Source organism: Passer domesticus, chromosome 29 (genome assembly GCF_036417665.1).
Source record: "Passer domesticus isolate bPasDom1 chromosome 29, bPasDom1.hap1, whole genome shotgun sequence".
Lineage (NCBI taxonomy): Eukaryota > Metazoa > Chordata > Aves > Passeriformes > Passeridae > Passer > Passer domesticus.
The window spans coordinates 470,070-476,069 of NC_087502.1; positions in this window are offsets into that span (position 1 = coordinate 470,070).

The following is a 6,000-nucleotide window of genomic DNA, read 5'->3' on the forward strand; positions in this document are numbered from 1 at the left end:
AATGACCTCAGGACCCCCCACCATGGAGAAGCTCTGGGGGAGCAAGGATCAACAGGATGCTGCTGGATCCATGGCTGGTGCCGACCTTCTGACTGATCTCCCTCCCTGCCTTCTCCCTTTCTCGCCCTCCCATTTTATTGTTCAGTAAATTCCATGCTCTTGACTTGGGCGCATGGTCCCATTTGCCCCTGAATTTGGGCAGAGGCACCTCAAGAATGGGATCTGAACAGCTGGAGATCCTTTCATTGACCTTAACCCCCTCATTCCCAACACCCATGAGCCCAGGAGTGCTGATCCTTGGGCAGGGAAGCACTGTCACTCCCAGACAGACCAGAGGATCCAGGACTCCAGGCTTCTGTTCATGATCCACTCCTGCCCTGACCCCAACCTCTGCTCCCTGGGGATGCACTGGGAGTGCCCCAGAGCCCTGGGCAGAACCTGTTTCCCTCTGTGTCCCAAACCCTGGGGACCCCAGAGGTGGCTCTGGGTGCCCCTTGTCCCTCCCAGCTGTGGGGGGACATTCCAGGGTGTCCCAACCTGCCCTGCCCAGGACACCAGGTTGGTGGGAAGGAAAAGGGACGCCTGGGATCCCCCAGAGTCACTCTGTTCATGGTGGGGGAGAAACTGGAGACTCCCAGGGCTGAGAGGGGGGGCACAGAACACACAAGGACACGGGAACACACACATGGACATGGGAACACACACAGGGACATGGAACATGCACAGGGACATGGGAGCACACACAGGGACATGGGAGCACACACAGGGACATGGAACATGCACAGGGACATGGGAACACACACATGGACATGGGAACACACACAGGGACATGGAACACACACAGGGACATAGAACACACACAGAGACGTGGGAACACACACATGGACATGGGAACACACACAGGGACATGGGAGCACACACATCGATATGAGAAAACACACATGAATACACAGAGTTGCTTTGCTGAAGGGGTTTATTGATTATTGCAGGGAAATTCCTAGGGCTCCCAGGGCATCAGGGGGGTTATCCAGGGATGATCATCTCCTCATGCCACTGGAGAAGGACAGGACGCCAGTGTCACTACCAGTTCCAGACCTGAAAGGCAGAGCCCAAATGGTGACCAGCTGTGTCCACAGGGACATGAGAGGTCCCTTGTTCCCATCCCTCCCTCTGCAGGGACCTGCAGCAGGAGAAGGGATTTGGAGCCCCTGATATAGCTGGGACAGGACTTGGCTCCTGAGATGCCAGAGCCCCGCAGCCTGGAATATCCCAAAACCTCCCAGAGCCCTCCCTGCTCCCACAGGGACACTGGGTGTCCCCAGAGCCCCCCAGTGCAAGGAAAGCCTTGGGGACAGCTCTGTCCACCTGAGCCCAGGACACAGATCAGGGACAGCCTCTGCCATCCCCAAGCTCTGCCCACCCCAGAGGGCTCAGGGATTCACCCTGGTCCCCGAGGATCTTTTGTGGGGCTGGAGACCCCCCCGGATTGCTCACCGGGGCATCCAGAGGGGCAGCCGGACATCATTCCTGCAGAAGCTCCACCTGCTCCGCCAGGGAGAAATGTTGGGTTAGAGCCACACTGGAGGATACTGGGGCATGTTGGGAGATACTGGGGCAAGCTGGGGTGTACTGGGGCAAAGAGGGGTGCCCTGGGATGCACTGGGGTGCCCTGGAGTGTCATGAAGCTCTGAGCCCAGCAGAACTCCAGGTACCCACCTCAGACCTCTTCCCGCCTGAAAGGAATTTTGGTTTCTGGAGAGAGATGGGGAGATGTCACTGGTCACTGGGGTGTCCCCAGTCCCAGCCGGGCATGAGGACACCCAAGAGGGCCCCAGTTCCCACACTGGTGCCCCAATTCCAGGACTTACCTTAATGCATCCACCTATACCTCCTACAATGCCTGACTGCAGAAGGAGAGCAAAGGTTTAGTCTGGATTGGCTCTTGTGGGGCTTAGGGGTCACAGGGGTCCCCAGTGTCCATGGCTGCCCCTGGCCAGAGGGGTAAATCCCTTCTGCTCCCCCCTGTCCCACTGGGGCCAGTTTCAGCTGATCCCTGTTCCTGCAGGGGACACGGTGGGGATGGAGACAGGAGAGCGAGGGGAATGTGGAGGGGACGGAGTGGGACGGGGGGGCCTCAAAGACAGTGAGCTGGGGAGAGCTGGGGACCCCAAGGGATGGGGCTGGGGTTGTTGAAGGGATGGGAATTGGGGAATGTGGGTGGGAAGGCAGGAATTCCAAAGGGGAGGCACCATGGGGGCTGAAGTGGGCGGTGGGTGGGGCAGCAGAAAGCTGGGGCAGTGTCCCCAAAATGGATGGGTTTGGGAGGGGCTTTGGGAGTGGTGGTCAAGGAGGGGATTTGGGGACACCACTGTCATGGAGAAGGAGAAAGGACTGGAGGGAAAGGGGACAGGAAATGGACAGGGCATGATGCTCTTTGGGCTTGACTGGTGTGCACTTGGATGGGTGGGAATACAGGGAGACCCTGGGAAGGTGCAGCCTTGGGAAGCTCTGGGGTGCACTGGCATGCCCTGGAGGGTCGTGGCCATGAGAGGGGAGGGTCTGGGCCCAGCAGAAGAACTCAGGGTACCCACCTTGCCGTCACCAATGCCACTAATTCGCTGTGGAGAGACCATGAGATGTCACCAGTCACTGGGGTGTCCCCAGTCCCAGTAAAGGTCGGTGGTGACCAAACTGCCCCCCAGTGCCACACAGGTGCACCCAGCTCCAGGACTTACCCCGGCACATATAACACCACTGCCCTCCATCGAGGCCTGGGGAAGGAGAGCAAAAGGTTGTTCAGGGTTGGCCCTTGTGGGGCTGGGGGGACACAGGTGTCCCCAGCCCCACCTGGCCCATGGCTGTCCTCTGTTCTGAGCAGGGGGTGCCAGGGGATCTGGGGAAGCCACTGCAGGGTGAAAGGCAATGGACTGAGGGGAAAGACTCCAGGAAGAAAACCCTGGGAATCATCAGGGCGTGGGGGGGGGCATTCCCACTTTGTGCCTGGCTTGGAACTGGACCAGTTCAGCCCTGTTTGGCCATGGTCAGCCCAGTCTGTGCTTTAATGCTCTTGGTCCCACTTCAGCCTAGTTTGGGATTGGCCTTTGTCCTTGGGGGGCAAACAGGAGATGCTGCAGAGATGCCCAAGGGGACCAAAAGGATGGGATGGGATGGGATGGGACGGGACGGGACGGGACGGGACGGGATGGGATGGGGAGGCCCAAAATGACGGGATTTTGGCGGGGAGCAGAACAGGAAAGTGCCAGGGCCCTCCCAGGAAGGAGCTGGGCCCCAACATCCCGTGGGGAAGCCGGGCTCTGGCAGCAGGAGTTGAACTGCAGGAAGGGGAAGGACAGAGGCAATCGTGGCAAGGAGGAAGCGGCAGCGCCCGGGGCTGGAGAGGCTGGGGCAGCCCCTGGGTTGGGAAGAGCCCCCAGCCCTGAGCCCACCCCGTGGCCTTGGAGCCTCACCTTGCTCTGTGCTGGGAGGCACAGCAGGATGGAGAAGAGCAGGGCCACGCTGAGCACAGCTACCTTCATCTTCCTCTCACTCTGGGCAGCAATGCCTGAGGCTGCAGCAGGTGAGGAGCACCTTTATCCCTGCTGGAACTCCTCCCTGCACCCTCCCTGACAGCCCCCAGGCCAAAGCCCGGCTTGGCACAGCCCCCAGCCCTGGCCACAAGCCCAGCCCTGGCACAGAGTCCACCCCACCTGTGGCACGGATCCAGCCCCCTTGCCCGGCATCCCTCCAGCTTCCTGCACAGGGCAGCTGCCCCTGGAAGGGCCCAGGCACCTGGGGGGCCAGGGGGGCAGGCAGGGAGCCAAAGGCATCTGGGGACCCTGTGGGGACAACCCCCAGTCCAACACAATCCATCCTCCAACACCCCCAGTGCCAGATCCCCCATCTCCTGCTGCCCCTCCCCTCCCAGAGCTCTCTCCCCTCGAAAGAGTAGTGCTCAATGGCTTAGTGTCTGGATGGAGTTATCAGTGGTGCCTCTCAGGACCTGTAGTGGGACCAATACTCTTTAATGTCTCTCTCAGTGACATAGGCAGTAGAATCAAACGTGCCCTTAGCAGGTTTTCAGATGTCACCAAAAGGAGTGGTTTGTTTGACCTGCCTGAGAGGATGCCAGACAGAGGGATCTGGACAAGCTTAAGAAGTGGGACACCCCAGAGCTGAACCTGGCCCCAAACCCAGCATGGCTGAGCAGAATTGTCCCAGTTCCCATTCCAGCCCCTTGGCTGAATGGAGGGGCTGGACTGGCCCCTTTTCCTGGGCGCCAGGGCCCCGGGATCAGGGAAAACGAGGAGGAGTGAGGACTGTGGGGTAACAGGCCATGGGAACAGCTGAGTGACTGGGATCTCCAGGCTCTGGAGGCACTGGGGAATGGTGGCACAGGGACACCAGGGCTGGGCTTGGGGCAGTGCTGGGGTGGTCACAGTGCACAGCTCCAGCCCATTCCCAGCACTGCAGCCCCAAACTGCTCCAGGCCCCGGGGAAGATCCCCTGCCCAGCCCCACTGTCCCACCCAGGACCACTGTGTCCTGCTGGATCACCCCAGTCCCGCTCTGCTGAGCTGTCCCACACATCGGGACCCGGGGGCTCTGCCCCAGCAGGGCTGTGGCTCCAGACTGGGCTGGCACTGGGACACAGCTCCCACAGAGCCCCTGGCCCCAGGGATGGCCCTGCCCTGCCCTCACCCAGCGCTGGCCCCGAGCAGGGGTCCCTTCCTGCCCGAGGGTCCCACGCTCCTGTCCCAGCTCAGAGCCCCTGTCAGGGTGACCTCCCAGGGCACAGATCAGGGACAGTCCCTGGCAGGGCTCCCAGGAGCTGCCAGTGCCTCCAATCTCCACTGACATTCCGTGACATTTCCAGGAGATGTTCCCTCCTCACGGGACACTGCCCACACAGAAGGGACCTGTTGTGGGACAGGTGGGAAAACCCTTCAGGCCCCTGACTTGACTGTTTGCCTTGGATTTTCCTGAGCAGCCAGCAGTGACCTGGAAGATTTTCCTTTTGCCTGTTGGTGCTTTGTGCCTCCTTTGCTGGAGAACTGAGGAGTGCTGACCTGGAGAGGCCCAGTGGAGGTGAAGTTGCTCAACAGACGAATTTACAGCCCCTGGACTCCAAAGGGGCCATTCCATCTGATCCCAGCCATGGGGTCATGGAACACCTCATGGAAAAGCGATGCAATTGTGGGTGCCAGAATGCTGCACCCCCTGGGGCTGGAGCTGCAAAGGTGTGGAGGACCCCAGCACAGGGAAGGGAGAGGCCATCCAAGGGCTTTCCTGCTCATCCCCACATTCTCATTCTGCAGCAGAGCTGCTCCTGCACACCAGAGCCCAACCCTGCAGCACTGGGTACTCACCAGAGCACCTGCTGGGGGGTCCTGCACAAGCCCAGGTTGCTCCAAGCCCCATCCAACCTGGTCTTGAACACTTCCAGGAGTGTGGCAGCTCACTGCACCTGACCAGCCTGTGGCAGGGCCTCACCACCCCCATCATCCAAAAGCTCCTCCCTATGTCAAACCCAAACCAAAGCTGTAGCACTGTAAGGCCACCCCCCTTTGTCCTCTCACTACAGACCAGGTTTCAACTCTCTCTCCATCTTCCTTAGAGCCCCTCTTCCATATTTCTCAGGGTTTAACCCCAGTGGGCAGCTGAGGCCGCACAGCCCTTCACTGATGGCCCCTCTGGTGGGATTCTGGAGAGACTTGGGAGGGTAAAAGTGAAAGAACTCATGGGTTCAGGTAGTGGCAGTTGAACAGGGAAAGTGAAAGCTGCTCAGACAGCCAAAGCAAAACTCGGATTTCATTCCCTGCTTCCCAAGGGCACAGATTCTCATGAGAGCAGGGCTCCACCTCACGTAATATCTGCTTGGGGAGACAGACGCCAGGACTGTGAAGCTGCCTCCATCTCCAGTTCTTGCCCCACTATTTTTGCTGGGCATGGTGTCCTGTGATCTGCACTCTTCCCTGGGTCAGTTGGGATCAGCTGTCCCAGC